Below are 19206 nucleotides of genomic sequence, written 5' to 3'. Positions count from 1 at the left end.
TAATGGGGGGAAATACCACTTACATTTTTAAAAAGAAAAATTTCTAAAGTTGTGCTCAACATTTCTGCTTTCCTAATTAAATCAACCAGCCAAGTGCCCAACTCAGGTAATTTTTATTAGAAATATCCACAGCTACACAAAATAATGTGAAATTTCAGAATATATCAGGAAAAAGAAGGTGCTACTGTATCCCCAAAACAAATGCTACTCTGAAAAAGATGAGACTCAGACAGAGATAACTTTCCTGCTCACTCACAATACCAGCAAGCCATCGAGTGATGCCTTCAGCTTTCTGAGGAAAGCTATTTGTAGCCTGAATTTTATACTCAACCACACTTTGACATGAGTTTGGACAAGGGTAAAATAATGCAGTTTCCAGCTTGCAGTGACTCATAAAGCTCACCTTCCACACTACATTGGGTAAAGAGGTGAGTACAGAATACACTCCAGAAAAGCAAGGAAATACATTTTTAAAAGCATTGTGTTTTTTGTTTTCATCCTTTTTTTGCAGCATGGACAAGAGGCAGGGCGGCACTCTGCTTGAGCGCAGGCCTTGGGGCAGACCGCCTGGACTCTCCTCCCAGATGTGGCACTTTCTTCTGGTGTTACGGAATCTTTGGTGCCACTATTGTCCTCAACGATAATATATAGTGATGACAGGACTTCAGAGGGGTATTGTGAGAATTCATGCAAAACATGCGGCCAACTTTCACAAGAGTTTGCTGTTACTTTGGTAAGTTCTGTGAGAGTAAGAATTCCTCTATGACATTTTCTGGGCCAAGTTGTTTTGGGCAGGGTACCCGCTGATAACTTTTCCATTATACACAGTGACCCGTAAGGGTTGAACAACTGCATGACATGATAGGAGAATTGCACCATTATTTACCCATTTTTACTGATGCACACTTAAGATTTTTCCAAAATGTATCACTTCAGTGTTATGTCAACTTCACATCCTTCTTCAGGTGTATTGTGGGAGTTTTTCTAGGGTCTGTGTAGGAGTTAAATTCCTTTGTCGTAGCTTACGTGTATCATCAGTTTAAGGAGATACTTCCAAATTCTTCTCAGGGTTGTTTTCGCTCTGCGTTGTAATGCTGCATTTATTTTTGCCTTCACTAATTCCTTCCTGTTTTCACTACTTCATCATTCTTTTGGACTTCTGCAATGTATTGTTTTATGATTATATTCCAAAATTCATGTTTGTTTGATGATTTCTACTTTATTGCTCAGTGGACTGGACTGAGGTCTACAGGTAAATTTTTCAAGAAATCACATGGGCCTTATACTCTTAACTCTAGACACACCTTCAGGTTCCTGGGGTACATCCCCAAAGGTTTGCACAAGCCTGGAGGTCCGAACACTCACTTTGTACCCCTCTGTCCAGCTCCTCCTCCACACGATGATAGTCTCTTCTTTTAGCTCCCCAGGCTAGACGTGGCTGCTGATTCCTGGAGTCACTACTGTCCGTGTCTTCTGCTCTTTCCGCTCCTAGCACCTACGTAATTGTTATAGTTTGGGTCTCAAGTTTCCCTCCAAGACTCCTATGTTAAAGCCGTAGTTCCCAGCATGGTGCTATTAGGAAGTGGTGGAAACTTTTAACACACAGGGCCTCTTGGGAGCTAGGCAGGCTGCTGCCCTTGAAGGAGTATTGAGGTCCTGTTCATGGTGCCTTCCTGATTCTCTCCTCTGCCTCCCAGATGCCATGAGGTGAGCAGGACTCTTCTCCACATAGCCCCACCATGATGGTGGCCAGAGGCCCAAAGCAACAAGGCCAGATGATCACGGTGTGAAACTATAAGCCAGATAAAGTTTTCATCCTATGTTGGCTTATCTCAGGTATTTTGTCACAGTGACACAAAGTTGACAGATGCAGTGACCACTTTCCCATATTAAACTCCCTCTGTTAAACTACCTCATGTCTCATATTTTTCTGATGATATCATGGTATAGAACTCATGAGATATCTGTTGGATATACATCCTCTTTCAAAGTAATCAAATTGCATTTTGACTGACTTTGGAATTGGTAGCGTGAATTTCAAGATTTTTCAAATTTTACCTTAAATATACATTCTCCTCTCGATATCTATGTCTTTCTAAACATATTTCAGCAAGCAGGGATTGTCCATGCAGAAAAAGGAATGGAGGAAAATATGCTGAAATTTTAAACGACCCTGTATCTGAGAGATGGGCTTTGTGTGTTTCAATTTCCAATGAGGCATTTATTTTTTTAAAGCAGGGGCTAAGAGATTTTAAAACACTTTCCTTGTGATTTTTGGGAAAAGTTACTCTGATTTAAAAATCAGAGTAAGGACACATTTTCTATGTCACTTTCCTTCATGCATTTACTTACTCCATGTACAAGACGGGGGGCTGTCCCTTTCTCCCCAGGATGGTGAAAGTGTAAATGAAGCAAAGACAGGGAAAACATACCTGCAAAAGTGCTGGGCTCTGCAGAAAAATAGGATGGTTTTATGTAACAGAAACGTAAGGGTCGATGTGGTCACTGTAATGATTTGATTTTTAAGTAGCCTCCTATTGGCAGGAAGTAATCACGGAACCACCAAATTAACATGAGGGCAGGTTGCTGTGGGACCTGATACGTCCAGGGAAAAGAACTCACTGAAAAACAATCTGTCTCCGCTACCTGGACGCACAACTACCACCGGCAATCACGATCCTGTCTTTTGGAAAATGAAATGTTTTTTGGTGTTTTCAGTGACCAGTGTGTCTAACCTTCCTGGAAAACCACCCAGCACAGACCACCAACTCTTTGTCTATCAGCCTTAAACTAAGATTGAAGTGACACCCTGAACAAAGCAGCTGCCATGCAGAAGGAGTTACAGCAGCCCGTTCCACACAGGGTACTATGAAAATACCTCCTCGCCTGGCTGGAGATTATGCAAGTTGACAGACGGCAGGGAGCACCCATTAAATGTTGTGCTGGCGGCTGTGTGCGTGGAAATGCTTCCTGGACAGCTTCCGATTCTGATTCCGCCTTTTCAGTTGTTCTGTACGCTTCTTTGGGAGATCATTTCTATGACAGTGTTTTGTATTTCCAGGGATCTTTCCCCTTCTCTCCCCTATACCACAGGAAGAACATTTTTTCATTCCTAAAACATAACTAGCCAATTTACCTTTAGGGAAAAGCAGAGTTGTGTAACCAGGACACTCCACCTTAACGCACTCAAGACTTTCCCTAATCTGTGCAGGGTGCTGAGACAAGCCCAACAATTGCAGCAATACTGTGAGAGACTGACTCACCTTCAAGGTGCTACTTTCAGCCTGTGGACTGGGTCTAATCACGTCACTCTCCTCTCCATCCAAACAAGGGTGCTCATCATCCTGCCGTGAAGGGAAACTAAAGGTTTAAAACAGGAACAGAAGAGCAATTATTGCAAAAGCAAATTATGTCAGCTAAAGTGAATCAAAATGGCAGTTAAGGGCTGCAGACCCAAGCGTAGTGAGGATAATCCCTCTCACCGTGCCTTGGGACTGTGAAGGATTAGAGTGGCTGGGTAGAAAGCTGGCAGCTTCTAAATATCATGCAGCAAGATGGCCAGCATCCGAAGAACAGGCTCCCAGGACCAGGGCAAGGATTCCGAGGAGTTTAAAAAGTTCCTGTCCTGTAAGCTGGAACAACAAAAGGCACAATCCCTACAAAATAGAAGTTAAAGATAGATGATGAGCCACTGTGCTTGTCGCCAGCCCTGCTTACTGGGGAAACAAACGAATGTACTGTATTGAAAAGACGTTCACTGTTCCCAGATCAGACATCCTCATGCAAATTAACTGGGTCTTGCTGCTGCTTCTGAGAGGCAGTCCCACACAGCACACGTTCTAGCTGCAGCCCCAGTTCCTGCCCTGGGCTGCCTTGGGTCCCAGGTGCCATTCCTGTAAATATTCAATGTCCACCACTGACTGTGACTTTCTTGCTACTTTAAATCCTCCTACACTTTCCAACCACTTCCTTTTGCTTTCTAATACCCCAGCGTGACGAGCCTCAAGACGGCAGAATGGCTTTGTGTTAAGGAACAGAGTGAGAAGGAAAAATAAATAACGGACAGTCGGAGCTTCCCTTTGAAACAACTAGCGCTGAGTATACGGCCCTTCTCACGCCTTTTAAAGTACTAGTGTTCATTAGCAAGCACAAAAGGTGTCCAAACATGTGGGGTGGGACAGGCAGGAAGCAGCTTAGGAAAAAAAAGGCAAAACATAATGAAGCAGCCTCTTGAAATGGGAAGAGTGAGCAGCACAGGAATTCATAAGACAGGGTCTGCCCCGGCGGCAGCGTCACCTCCTGAAACGTAACACAAGTGGAAGCGATGGACCTGGACTCCTTCAGTGCACTGGGACTCCCTCCCCTGCAAGGGAAAATCGTGCTTAAAGTGAAATGGTGATTTCAGCCCAGAAGAAGGAACTCGTGAGCAAATCTGAAAGAAGTATCCAGAAGTATGACGCACAGACCAAGGGTACAGAAGTAACTGGTCATTCCAGGACTAAAGTCCAGATGGCTGAGACAAGGGGCGCCACCTACACCTGAGTCTCCAAATACAGCCTTTGGCCCACTGTGAAGTTCCACAAGGACAAATGAAATACAGTATGCTACAGGCATGACCAGAGGACAGAGGTTACAAACTTCAAATCACGTTGTAGCAGAAGATGCCCCTGCCCCAGCCAGTAGACCTCAGTTGCCCAGGTGATAGTTCCTGGTGCAGTTCGGTTGCTTCTGTCTCTTAGAAACAGCTGGTCACTGTGATGCGTAGCTGGTCACTATGATGCATAGCGTAAGAACCAATCAAAGACAGCCAAGGACTTTACCTCTGTACCACCCTCCTTTGCAGCTCCTTAAAAATCTCCCTCATTAGGCCTAAACTAAAATATCACAGATAGATAGCATAAATTAAGAATGGCCCAGCCCTGCTCTTTCAAGACATAGCTACTTTAAAAAAAACTTTAAGGGGCTGGGGATTTAGCTCAGCAGTAAAGCACCTGCCTGGCAAGCGCAAGGTCGTGAGTTCAATTCCTGGTACTGGAAGAAAAATAAATAAATAAATAAATAAATAAATAAAATAAACTTTAAGCATGCAAGAGCTCAAGAAGTAGTGTACTGAGAAGTCCCGCTTGAGCAGTATCCCAGAAGATGAACATTCTCCAACCAAAAGCAAACAGGTTGATGCCAGACACTCACTATGTTTAAATGTCGATCTAGGCTTAAAAGGAAAAAGAGGGAGGCTCTGTGCTTAAGACACACATCTTCATTGTTTGAGAAGGTGGAAATAACTGCAATAAATAAACCAGAGCAGGAAAAGAGGAAAGTAAAATAAGTTCATTGATTATTATATAGACAATAGGTCAAAATAAAAGGATATTATTAGAAATCAACAAATAAAACAATAAAAGGTTAAATGAGAAAAAAGTAACCAAAAGCAATAAAAAGATTTAAGTACAAAGTTAATCCACTGGAACGAACACAAAAGTCTTTCTAAATTACCCAAAGAAATTTGAAAACAAAAGCACAATGGGAAAATATGTAGAGAAAGAAATACAGTGAATACAGAAGAGTTACCATAATTATAACATGAAATAACATGACTGAGTTGCAGTGAAATATATTGATCATATCAATAACTGTGATGGGCCCAAACTAAGTGAAAACTAAATGAAACAAACTAGATGAAAAAGATATCAATTTGGCTTAAAAGCTGGACTATGTGTTGTATGTAACCGATTTACCTGAAACAGTCATTTGCTGTACCCACAGGTGCTTTCCTCTTCTGACTTCCGTTCTTTTCTTTGCATTTCAGCAGTCTACCTCAGTTCAAAGCAGGGTGTAATACACTCAAGTGGCACATGTACTCTCTTGGCAAAAACTTCTTGATCCAACCGGCCCAGCAGCATGGACTTTGACATTCTAGATTGTTTGCAGTTTTGCCATGTAACATTTGTGATATTTTTCTTTTAGAGTAGTACCGGATCCTTGATGTCTCCACTGACATCCTGGCTGTGGATTCCCAATACACAGCCCAAGGAATAACTCCATGTTTCCAAAAATCCAAGGGAGCCTTATAGAATCTCCTCTCTGCGCTCTTTCCCTCTGTTTCTCATTCTGGTGATTAAGATGCCAGTTTTGGTTTAAACCAGTCTCCACTCTCACTCTCCTCTGTGTCCTCTGCTTGTGCTCTGCATGCAAGCTGCCTTCTAAATTGATTTTCATGCATTACTTATGGACTGTGATCCACAGATTTAAAAAAAACCACTTCCCAGGAAACAGGCAAAAATGTTCATGGCAACTGCTTGTCCATATAATAGAAAACAACATAAAGTCAGCCACATGCTCACTTTCAGGAGAAGAGATGGTTAAGTATTTACACAAGGAATTATTACTCAGTAGTAAAGTTGGTGAGCTACATATGGTTACAGCACGGGTAAATATAGAAAACGTAATGCTGAGTGAGCATAAGCAATTTGTAAGAGACTCCATGTAATGTACCATTTTTACAACACTCAAAAACAGGCAAGTGCAGTGCTTAGGGAAATATGCATATGTGATACAACTATTTTTAAAACATTGAGGAAAAGACAAAAACAATACTTCTCTAAAGAGCCAGGAAGATGGGAGCGGGTAAGAGGACAAAGGTAGCTTCAGCAGTACCGACCATGGTCTGGCTTCTAGATGGAATAGTGATTTCAAGATGTTTAATATTAATCCTCACAATTTATATTATTATTTTATGCTTATATTTATTTTTACATGACATACTATATATTTGTTATTATTACATACTTATCATATCTGCACTTCATTTATTATCTCATGTAACTCATACTTTTTTGCATACATAAAATATCATCCATGGATTGTATGTACCCATGTGTCATATAATATATTTGTAAATGAAGGAAACAGATTTGTTCAAGGTTCTCACATAGAAGAGTCACAAGAGCCTAGAATTCTGTGTGACGCCAGCAAAATCCCCAGCTCTACATCCAGACAGCAGCGCAGTCAGGCCCGTTTCCCCTTTGCCTCTCTGTCAAATCCACAGAATTTGTCCTGTCTGTCATTCATTTCTCACACTCGGCCTCCCTAAAGTCCTTACACATGGACTCTTCTTTTTCTTCTTTTAACAAGAACATTTGTTTTACTGAGGAAAAAATAAATCTATGGGGATTGTAGAAGAGGAGATAGTAAATATTTTTAAATCTGGGGATATAAGGTTGTCCTAATTATTTGAGGACTTCTTGAGGTTGGCTGCTCTTGCCCTGTCTTCTGTCTGGGGCCTGCCAGTGGAGGGCCCTGGTGGCCTGCTCAGGGTCCTCTCTTTTTCAAGGAGTTGAAAGAACTTCCTTCCAGCCAGCAGCAGTTGCTCAGCCAGGCTGCAGTCCGCGTGTCAGAGGCGTGTCCTTTTCCTCTGGCTCTGCTGATGAGGTCCAGGAGGTCCCAGAGAGGCCTCTCTTTTGGCTGCCAGTGGCCTGGCCCCCATTTTAGCCTGTTCCTATTCCTTCAGCCTCAGAGGAACCTCCAGGATTCTTTGTTTCCTGGTGGTTTACACTCAGGCAAGTCATGACATGTATCGTGTTCCTGATGACTAACCCCAGCCATACATGGAGGGGAGCAGTTGCACAGCTGGAGGCCCATTTCTGAGAACTGGCTGCTGGGCCAGTCACTGCAGCCTCCGCTCCCAAATTAACGAGTGCTCTGATCTCGGTTATGTAGGGGAAATAACTCCTAACCTGCTAGATGTCCAGTATGAGGTCCTGTTCTATAAAATCAAAGAATGAATTCTGGGAACGACGGAGGTTAAGAGCAGAATTATTTATTGGGGAAAGAAAGCTTCTGCCCAAGAGAGATGGAAGGGTCCTGAGTGAGTTGCCAAGGATCCCTCTGCTTAAGGGAATATTATAGAGCAAAACTGCAAGGTGAAGCAGGTGTAAGGTGGAAAAAACTACGAGCTAACAAGATGAGAAGCATAGTCACTTAGGTAACATCGATCCAATGGGAAATCACAAGGTGGGCGTGAGGTGGGGCAAAAAACCTACGGTGAACCAATAAAATTATGAGTATAATTGCTTAGGTAATACTGATTAACTGGGGATCAAATGCGGAAGCCCGTCATGTAGCAGCAACATGGAATGGGACAGAGGATTTTCCTGGAAGAGGTGGGTCAGTGGCTCTTCCTGGTCCCCAACCCAAGGTGATGGACATCTATTTAGACTATCAGGCACTGCTGTTCATCCCTAGGGGAAGTATGTGCGTGTAGTCATCCTATCTTCTGTCTTGGGGTCTGGCTGTCAAAGGATATGCCTCCTCCACAGTTACAATGTATTCTCATCTTCCACACTGACTCTTAAGGGCCTGTCCCTATGTGGCCACCTGTAATATTTCTACCTTACTTAGCTGTCTATATTCGACAGAGACAAAGGCCTATAGTTAGGCACACCCAGAGCGCACCACTGGAAAGCAGACACTAACTAAAGCAGCCTCCATACCAGCAACAAAACCCACCATAAGCACGCATAAGCCTCAGCACAAAACAAACAAAACAAAGACAACAATAGAAACACGAGAAGACAAGCCAACAAAATGCCTCCAAAAACTCCCAACTTCTCTCCAAAGCTGATCCACAGAGCAAGGGGAGGGAGGAAATCGAAAGCTACACAGCTGAATTATTCAAAAGGATAACAGAAGAGAATTTTTAAGAAGATCAACAATGTTCCTGGCAAGGTCAAAGAAGATATAACTAAATGATGAGCTTAATTAACAAAATGATCAGGGAGTTTACAGAACACACTAATAAAGAGCTAGATGAACTAACCAAAATGATATAGAACATGAATCACTACTTTAGCAAAGAATTAGAGTCCATGAAAAGGTATCAAACAGACAGGTACAAAAAGACCAAATGGCTTTGATCTGATCAAAGCCATTTAGAACATGAATCACTACTTTAGCAAAGAATTAGAGTCCATGAAAAGGTATCAAACAGACAGGTACAAAAAGACCAAATGGCTTTGATCTGATCAAAGCCATTTATGACAAACCAATGGCTAAATCATATAAATTGCGGAAAAACTGACAGCTTTCCCTCTAAAATTAGGAACAAGTCAAGGATGTCCACTATCACTACTTAGGTTGAATATAGTACTCAAAACCTTAGCCAGAGAAATCAAGCAAAAGAAACAAAAGGAATATTTATAGGAAAGAAAAATGTCAAACTGTCCTTATTCACAGATGATAAGATCGTTTACATAGAATCCACAAAAAAATAAATGAACAAGCAATTCAACCATAAGACTTAAGACTAATAAATTAGCAAGGCAATAGAATACAAAATCAACACACAAAAATCAGTAGCGTTCTGCCCAACAATAATGAACCTACTGAGAAAAAAAAAAACTAGGAAAACTCGCTCACAACAGTTTCAAGAAAAATTAAATGCATAGAAATTAACCTATCAAAAGATGTGAAAGATCTGTATAATGAAAAGTATACACTCTGCAAAAGGAGATCAAAGGGGACATCAGAAAATGGAAAGATAGCCCTTGTTCCTGAATAGGCAGAACCAATATTGTCCAAAGGGCCATATTCTCAAAACTAGTATACAGTTTTAATGCAATATCAATCAAAATACGGATAGCATTCCTCACAAAGTTAGAGAAAACAATCCAAAAATTCATATGGAGCACAAAGCAGACCAGAACAGCAAAAGCAATCCTGGGCAACAAGAGCAAAGCAGATGGTATCCCGATCCCAAACTTCAAGTTATATTATAAAGCTGCAGTGAAAAAAACAGCATGGTACCAGCACAAAAGCAGACCTGTGGAGCAATAAAACAAAATAAAGGAAGCAGAAACAACCTCAGGTGCATTCAACTATTTAATCTTTCACAAACAGGCAAACAATATCCAGTAGAGGAAAGCTATCCTCTTTAATAAATAGTGCCAGAAAAACTGGCTATCCACATGCAGAAGATTGAATCCAGACCTGTATCTCTCACCATGTTTTAAACTGAAATCAAAATAGATCAAAGATCTAAAAGTTAAAACAGAAACAATTTGCTGGAAGATAAAATAAATAAAACACTTGGACACATAAGTGTACCAAGAACTTTCTAAACTGAATGCCAACGGCACAAGAAATAGGACCAAGAATCAACAAAGGAGATCATATCAAATTAAAAAGTTTCTGCACAGCAAAACAGATAACCAAAAAAGAGTGAGCAGATGACATAAATTGGGGTGGGGGAATTTGCCAGCTCTCCCTTGGACAGAGGACTACTATCTAGATTATATAAAGAACTCAAGAAATTAGACCTCCCCAAAATAAAAGTCCCAATCAAAATGGGCAACTGAAAGGAACAGACACTTCCCAAAAGAAGAAGTACAAATGGCTAATACATGAAAAGTGTTCAACATCACTGGCCAGTGGAAAAATGCAAGTTAGTGCAATACTGAGATTCCACCTTACTCCAGCAAGACCGGCCATCATCAAGAAATCAAACAATAACAAATGTTGGGGAAGCTACAGAGAAAAAAGACTCCTTCTATACTGTTGGTGCAAGCTAGTACAACCACTATGGAAATCCATGTGGAGATTCCTCAAACAAATAAACTAGAAATTCCATTTGACCCAGCTCTTCCTTTTCTAGGTATCTTCCCAAAAGAGTTAAAGACATCATATTACAAGCATACCCACATTCATAGCAGCACAGCTCAGAACAGCCTACCTTGAACACAGCCTATATGCCTATCAACAGACGAATGGATAAATAAAATGTGGTATTAACACAATGGAATGTTATTCTACCACAAACAAGGATAAACTTGAATCATTTGTAGGAAAATGGATGCACCTTGAGATCATAATTTTAAGTGAATAAAGTCAGACACTCAGCTTAAATATTGTATGGTTTCTCTTATATGAGAAACCAAAAATATGCAGAGCAAAATAAAAGATAAGAAATAGCAAGATAGGTCTTTTGCAAGGATCAGAGATGGAAGGAGTTGGAGGTATGAGGGGCTGGGGATGAAAAATAGAATGAAGACGTGCTATGTGCAGGTACCAGCTCCCCAAGAGGAAGTAACCATTATGTACTGCAAACATACACTAACAAAAAATTTAAAAATTTTAAATAACCACCAAGGCAGGCAGTTGTTATATTGAAAAGCATAGCTCTAGACTTTGAAATTAGTAATCACCATCAAGCACCCGTCCCATTGTTGAGACAAAATATCTGACACACAACATAAATAAGGAAGGGCTTATTTTAGCTCCTAGTGTCAGAGGGTTCCATCCATGGTTGGCTGGTTCGGAGGCAGAGTAGCATGTAAGAAGGGCACTGTGTTGGTTTCTTTCCATTGCTGAGACAGAGTATCTGACACCCAAAGTTAAAGAAGGAAAGGGTTATTTGTCTCACAGTTTGTAGAGGTTTCAGTCCATAGTTCCTGGTTCTAAGGCGGGGTGGCATGGAAGAGGGACCCCACAGAGGAGAAACAGTCCATGGTAGGGCAGGCAGGCAGCAGCAAGCAGCAGGCCTGCCTTCTTTCTGCCCCGTTTATCTCTTCCAGGGCCCTCACCTTTTGGGTGGTGCCACTGCCACCCAGGTTAGGGCACCTTTAGTCCCAGCATTACACCCAATACCAGCATGACGTGCTCAGTCCCAGTATCACACACACCCTTATCCAGCCACCTTCAAAACTCCCCACCTATGACCGCATGAGACTCTGGGGAGACATCTAGACACGAACCATAATAGGTGTGGAGGAAAAAAGATGCTGACAACCAGGAACAGTCAGAAAGAAAAAGTGCCAAAAAGAGAGCATGGGCCAGAAGCTAGAATACAGCCTTCAGGGCTGCCCCACAAGCTCCCACTCCTCCCACCAGGCCCTTGTTCTAACAGCAATGCAGCTACTGTGTATCCGTTTGCGCTTGCATCTGCAGTGCCTGTGAGCTTCTGCTCTGCGTCCTTACTACTGACGCGGTTAGAGCATCCCTCACCTAATCACCTTCCCAAAGCCCTGCCTTTCGAGATGCAAACCGGAACACCCAACCTCAGTTTCAGCGATCACGTTCCACTGCCGTCATCTACGTTTCCAGCATGTCTTTTCAAATGCAGACAGTCTTCATCAAAGACCAAGCTCTGTCCCTGCGACGACGTTGTTAAATGAATTGGTTGCTAAAGGAGGAAAGTGTGTATAGTGTGTACACTGCAGTATTCAGGACAAAGACATGGTCAAAGGAAACTCCGACTTGACGCCTTCGCCTTTCCTTGCATGGCTGTTACATGCACAGCTGTACTGCGTAACAGGTCATACAACTAAGCACCGTACTGTACAGTACAGTCAGTAAAAAATACAGTACTGTACAAACTATCCCCAAAAAGACATTGAGGCTCTATAAACAAGATGCACAGAACTGTACACAAAAGCAGGTGGTCAGTCTGAGCGGCAGCTGTAAGTCTGAAGAGTCATTAAACAGGCATGTCGTTAAGTGGGGAATGTCTGTATTAAAACCAATAGTTCTGCCTATGTGGGACCTAGAACCCACGGATTCTACAAATGCCTTATCGTCCTTCAATTCTTCACTCCCCTCCTTACCCAGCTTGAATTCTGTAATCTGAACATACCTCCCTCCACCCCTCCTTAGCGTCCTGGTCCCTGCTTAGCAATACCAGAAACCTGCTTCAACGCGAGACCCGCCCTGCACACCCGAACCCGCGCGGGTGAGGAGAAAATCCCGCTCTGGGGGACTGCGCCTCGCTGGCGGCGTTCCTCACCGCCGGCCTCAAGGGGGCGCCGGAAGCCTGCCCGGAACGCCTGCAGGAGGACCGTTTGAGACCAGCCAGAGCAATTTAACAACTTTCGGAGATCCTGGCTCAAAATGAAAAATAAAAAGGGTTGGGGAAGTAGCGCAAGGCAGAAGGCCTTAAATTCAATTCCCAGCTCTGAGTTCAACCCCAAGCCCGCAGCTTTGGACCAAAACAAATAAACAAACAACAAGGTGGGGGTGCAGGAGAGGCCCTTAGCTTCGCTGACAACAGGCTGTCTGCGCTCAGCCGTCCTGGTCACTCTTTCATATCTTCTCCTCAGACCTTCACGCCTCGGCCCCTCACCACGTGCAGCCATCAGCGGCTCCCAGCACAGGTCCCGCCTTCAGCATCCTGCCCTGGGACCCGCACCTCTTTGGTTGCTATGGATACGCCGGCCTAGCTCAAGACCAGTTGTGTTGCAAAGATGCCGCCTCCCTCCTTATCAAAGGACAACATCCGGGCAACTCTCTTTAAACTCTTTTGCATCAGCAGTTTTACCTTCTCCACTAGGTCTTTCTGTCGGCATACAAACATTCCATTATTTCTTCCATCTTAAAAAACAAAAACAAAAAACCCTACTAATTCATTCTGATCAGGCGAGCACGCACACACACGCACACACATTTTTCTCATGTAACTCGGGGCTGCACACATGCTAAGAACACGTTCTACCACAAAGCCACTGAGCCTTTGTTCTCCTCTTTTTTTTTTTTTGTCTTTTTGAGACGGTCTCACTATGCAGTTCAGGCTGGCCTTGCACTCACTTTGTAGCCCAGGCTGCCCTGGAATTTCCAGCGACCCGCCTGCCTCAGCCTCCCGTGTGCTGGGGTTACAGGCATGCGTCATGCCACCCAGCCTTCCCTCCACTTCTTTCTTTCTTTCTTTCTTTCTTTTTTTTCTTTTTTCTTTTTTTTGAGACAAGGTCTCCATATGCAGTTCAGGCTGGCCTTGAACTCACTTTGTAGCCCAGGCTGGTCTCAAACTCACAACGATCCTCCTGCCTCAGTCTCCCGAGTGCTGGGATTACAGGCGTGCACCACCACGCCCGGCTCCCTCCACTTCTTACCCCCCCCCCATCTTCCAGTAATCCAAGTCCAGTAGCAGCTTCACTTCCCTCTCTCCTTCCATCTGTCTCTCTCTGTCTGTTGCTCTCCAAACAACAAGCAACTTTTCTGGAGGTAAAAGTTGGTGTGCAATAAACTACACACACCTAAATCATACGATATAATAAGGTCAGACGTATGAATTCACCAGTGAAATAATCACAATCAAGGTAGCATTTACTTTAATCCCAAAGTATTGCTCCAGTCCCCGTTACTGCCTTCTTGTAGCTGTTTGAACACGCCGTACTTAACACTCCAGCTGGATGCACACATTTTGTTTGTATCTCCTGGTGTTTTTGTTGTTGGTGGTGGTTGTTCAGGGGATTTCAATAGTCCCAACCTGCTCATCCATTTAGAGCCTGTAAAATGCAGACACCTTACAGCCGTCCAAGTCCCTGACCCTCCCCAGATGTCCTTGTGTCAGAGCTCTTATATCTCATCCTCTGATGACTGCACCAGACAGTGCTGTAGATTTGCTTTTAAATGACGATGTGTAAAGAACTCGGTAAGATCCAGCTCTCCACCTGGAATCATTTCCTTTCAGCCTAAAGAAATTCCTTCAGCATCTCTCCTTCCCCACCCGCAACCTCTAACAGGGGATCGAACCCAGGCCAGTTTACCACTGGAGTACATCTCCAGCACTTTTTAAAAATGTTGACACAGGGTCTACGTTGCCCAGACTGACCTTGAACTCGTGAGCCTCCTGCCTCAGCTGTCCAAGTAGCAACAATTACAGGTGTGCAGCACCTTGCCTGGCTCCTTCATCACGGTTAATAGAGTCCCTCGGCTTTCTTTCTTCTGGCAATGTTTTTATTTCACTTTGAACCTGAAAGTACATTTTTACTGGGTCTAGAACCCTCAGGTCTTACTTTCCCCCTCTGGCACTTCAGAGATGCCACTGCCCTCCTTCTGTGGTTTCTGATGAGAAATCCGTGATTCGGATTGTGTCCCCTATATTCAATTTGCTATTTTTTCTAAAGTAACTTTATATGTGTTGTTCTTTAGTTTCGGTCTTACACAACTTGATCATCATATGTCTAGGCATTGTACCTTTGAATTTGTTCTGCGTGGAGTTAGGTGGTTTTTTTAAAAATCTACTCATGTGTGAGTTTTCACTAAATTCATGAAGTTTCTGACCATTATTTCTTCAAATGTTGTCTCCGGGTCACTATGTCCATTCCATCTGGAATGGTTATTACCCATATGCTGGATTTTTTACATCACACCACACATCCCTAAATCTCTATCATTTTTGTTCAATTCTTTTTCTCTCGGTTCTGCAGATTTGGTCATTTTTATTGACCCCTACATTCACTGATTCCTCTATCATCTTCATTTTGCTATTAACTCCTCCAGTGAATTTTTAATTTTAGATATTGTAGTTTACCGTTCTAAAATGTCAGTTTGGTTCTTCATTATAATTTTTTGTCCGTGGAGAATTCTTAGGGTTTTAGGGTAATCCCAAGTGGGTTTTTTCCTGCTTGCTGGAGCATCTCAGCATTGTATTTTCCCCTGGGGGTGTACACTGTCATGGTTCTTTGTGTGTCCGTGCAATTTTAGTTTGTGCCCCAACCATCACAACTGTTCTGTCATATACACTGTGGGTTCTATTCTAATCCTTTAGACTATATGGATTATTTTAGGTAACAACCATCAGTTGTCCTGGTTAACTCTAGACCACAAGCTGGGTTTTGCTTCAGAGTCAAAGGTCGATTCACTTCTGTGTTTGCCCCCTGGTTTGGCTGTGTCCTGCACATTCACAGCAGGGGTTAATCTGAGACTTATGTGATTCAAACACAGAACTATAAAATCCCATTCCCTGACTTTCCCTCCATAGTCCCTGCCCCTTCTGGCCAGAAAGAAGACTGAGATCTTCTGGCGTTTTAGCCACCTGGACTACAAACAATCAGCCACTCAGGGCCTGCCACTGGGGCCTGCCACTCAGGGCCTGCCACTCAGGGCCTGGCACTGGGGCCTGCCACTCAGGGCCTGACACTCAGGGCCTGCCACTGGGGCAAAAGCATTAAGGGAAAAAATACACAAAAACTTTTTTTGAAAATGGGAAACAAGTTCTTGTGGAGTGCAGCATTTTGACTCCCTTCTACAATCTGCCTCCTGTGAGGTAGGCAGTCCTCAAGTCAGTTGTTTTGTGTCTGTCCATCAAGAGGGTGACTATTGGGAGAATAGGCCGTGATATCAAGCCCTGGCCTCCACCCTCCTGTGGCCCTGCTCCAGTCAGGCTGCCCCCTCCGGCGCTCCACCCGCCCAACTGTGCTGGGCAGGGGCCAGAGGGTTCCTCTCAGCGCGTTAACCCCTCTCCTTCCCTGTCACTGGGTGGGCTCAGTCTCCCTGCTTTTCCGCCCACCACCCCAGTCCTTCCTGTGGGAAAGGTCGGCTCTTCCCTGTGTCTCTCCTTTGCTGGCCCGGCCTGATGAGACAGTGAGTTCCCATCACCGCCCAGACCTCGCTGTGCTTCCAGTGGTCTCCCCGCCCTGGCCTCTGAGTCTGAGAACTTCTAACCTCCCAGGTCTGACCGCACTTGTTCCCCCCGCCCTCCGTCTTATCCTGTTCGGTGAGTCTGACTCCATGATCTGTCCTTATTCTTACCCACATTCCACCTGCCAGCGGGTCCTTCACCTCCATTTTCCAGTTATACCGGGAGTCACAGGATTCTTTGTCACTTACGCTGCCCCAGCTGGCTCCAGGCCACCCTCACGCCTCACCCGGACTGCGGGAAGAGCCTCTCTCTCCATCTGTCACAGAAACACTCTATGTTTGTTGTGTTTTGCTTTGCTGTGCTTTGCAGCTAGGAAAGCTTCCACAAACTGACGTTCCGTGGAACTGCATATCAAGAAATCTTGGTACCATTTTTCCAGCATGAGTTCATCTTGGGTTTCTGTGTCACATTTCGGTAATTCTCACAATATTTCAAAGGTTTTCATCACTGTTATATTTTTTGTGGTGAGCTGTTACCAGTGATCTTTCGTGTTACTGCTGTAATTGTTTCGGGCACCACACATCACACCCAGATAAGACGGATTTAGTCAATAAATGCTGTGTGTTCTCCCTGCTCTACCTGTTTCCTTGGGCCTCCCAATTCCACAACAGACAATAGTGGAACTAAGCCAAATAATAAGGTAACAATGGCCTCTACATTTCAACTGGTGGGAAGAGACCTACGTCTCTCACTTTAAATAAACAAGTAGAAAGGATTGAGCTCAGAGAGGAAGGCATGTCAAAAAAGACAGTCTGAAACCAAGTCCTGTTGGGCCAGTTAGCCAAGTTAAGAACGCAAAGGAAAAGTTTTGAAGGAAATAGAAGGTGTCACACCAGTGCACACACAATGATAAAACAGCAAAACAGCCTTAGCTCTGATATAAAGAAAGTTTTAGTGGTCTAGGTAGAAGATCAAGCCAGCCACGGCATTCCCTTAAGCCAAAGCCTAGCCCAGAGTGAAGCCTTCACTTTTTAATTCTGTGAAGACACAGAGGGATAAGCAAGCTTCAGAAGAAACATCTGCAGCCAGCAGAGGTTGGGTCATGAGGTATAAGGAAAGAGGCTATCTCCATAACATCAAAGTATAAGAGGAAGCGTCAAGTTACCCAGAAGACCTAGCTAAGGTGGCCATGCAGGACCACAGATTTCCACTGTAGATAAAAGACCTGCTACTGGAAGAAGACACTATAGAGGTCTTTCACAACTAGAGAGAAGTCAATGTCTAGCTTCAAAGCTTCAAAGCACAGGCTCACTCTCTTGTTAGGGGTTAATGCAGCTGGTGACTCTAAATGAGGGCAATGAGCATTCACCATCCCACAGTCCAAAGCCTTTAAGGTGATACTATGTGCCGTGCGCCTGTGCTCAATAAACAGTGCAACAAAGTCTGGAGGACAGCACATCAGTGTGGGGCTTACTGAATATTTGAAGCCCCCTGTTGAATACTTTATTGCTCAGGAAAAAAGATTTCTTTCAAAATATTACTGCTGACTGACAAAGCTCCAGGCCACCCAAGTCCCCTGATGGAAATATATGAGATTAATGGTATTGTCATGCCTGATAACATGACAGCCATTCTGTGGTCCATGGGTCGAGAAGTAATTTTGGGGACTGGGGATTTAGCTTAGTGGCACAGGCCTGCCTGGCAAGATCGAGGTCATGAGTTTGATTCCCAGTACTGGAGAAGTAATTTTGATTTTCAAGCTTTATTACTTAAGAAATAAAGGAATATGACTACAGCTTGCACATAGTAGCTCCTCTAATGCAGTGTTGGCAAACCTATGGCATGTGTGTTATTTATTTTTCTTTTTAGACAAAAGATGTTCATGTATGAGTTGTGTTTTTTGTTTTGTTTTGTTTTTTTTTTCTAAAGTAAAACCTCAGTATTCAGGTTTCATTGCAGTGCCGGCACTTTGCCATAAATAAGTGGTTTTGGGTTGCAGTTTGGACCCAAGGCTCTAGAAGGTTCTCCACTACTGCTCTAATTGATCTAGGAAATGTAACATGAAACCTTCTAGAAAAGGGTTAACCATTCTAGATGCCACCAAAAATATTCATGACTCCTGGTAGGAGATCAAAATATCAACATTAACAAGTGGGAAGACGTTGGCTTCAGACTTCATGGATGACTTGGAGGGGTTCAAGATTTCAGTGGAAGAAACCACTGCAAATGGGGTGGAAATAATAAGAGGATTAGAAACAGAAATGGAGCCTGAAGATGTGACTGAACTGACACAGCCTTGTCACACAAGCTCAGTGGACGTGGAGCTATTTCCAGACGAGCTACAGTTTCTGAACTACATATTAAAAGCAATAAAGTGCTAAGAATATTAGCACTTGGTTATAAGGCAGGTTCTTATGCTAAGAATATTAGCATACACTTGGTTTATAAGGCAGGATTTGGGAAGACTGACTACAGAATTTGAAAGAATTCAACTGTGGGTAAAATTCTATCACACGGCATTGCATGCTACAGAGAAAGCTTTCTCATACGGAAGAGCCAACAAAGGGGACAAACTTCGTGATTCTATTGTTTTAAGATCTCGCCACAGCCACCCCAACCTTCGGCAGCCATTAAGTCAAGGCAAGAGCTTCTACCAGCAAAATAAAAATGAACAAAGCACCACCCCAACAACAGAATCTGTCTAAAAGTCCAGATGATCATTAGTATATTTTTAGCAATAAAGGGTCTTAAAATGAAGGTGTGCACACCACTTTCTTAGATATAACATTATTGCACACTTTAACTGAAGGCTTGTTTGTTTGGCTTCTGGTTGTGCTGGGGATCAAACCTGGAGCCTT

General features: G+C 43.4%; 1 long non-coding RNA gene across 1 annotated transcript in view; it reads right to left on the bottom strand.

The window, feature by feature from the left end:
• Nucleotides 1–13175, bottom strand: part of LOC102023932 — a 28686-nt gene extending 15511 nt beyond the window's left edge. Inside the window, exons 1-3 of the long non-coding RNA XR_264206.1 lie at nt 13112–13175; nt 3483–3656; nt 3264–3360 (exon numbers count right to left, since the gene is read on the bottom strand). This is a non-coding gene — a long non-coding RNA (uncharacterized LOC102023932). The remainder of the gene's footprint in view (nt 1–3263; nt 3361–3482; nt 3657–13111) is intronic.
• Between the last annotated feature and the right edge of the window lie 6031 nt (nt 13176–19206).

The sequence above is a fragment of the Chinchilla lanigera genome, unplaced genomic scaffold (assembly GCF_000276665.1).
Source record: "Chinchilla lanigera isolate Chin_1 unplaced genomic scaffold, ChiLan1.0 scaffold00096, whole genome shotgun sequence".
NCBI lineage: Eukaryota > Metazoa > Chordata > Mammalia > Rodentia > Chinchillidae > Chinchilla > Chinchilla lanigera.
Note: the sequence above shows the minus strand (reverse complement) of the source record. Positions and strands in the feature narration are given on the sequence as shown.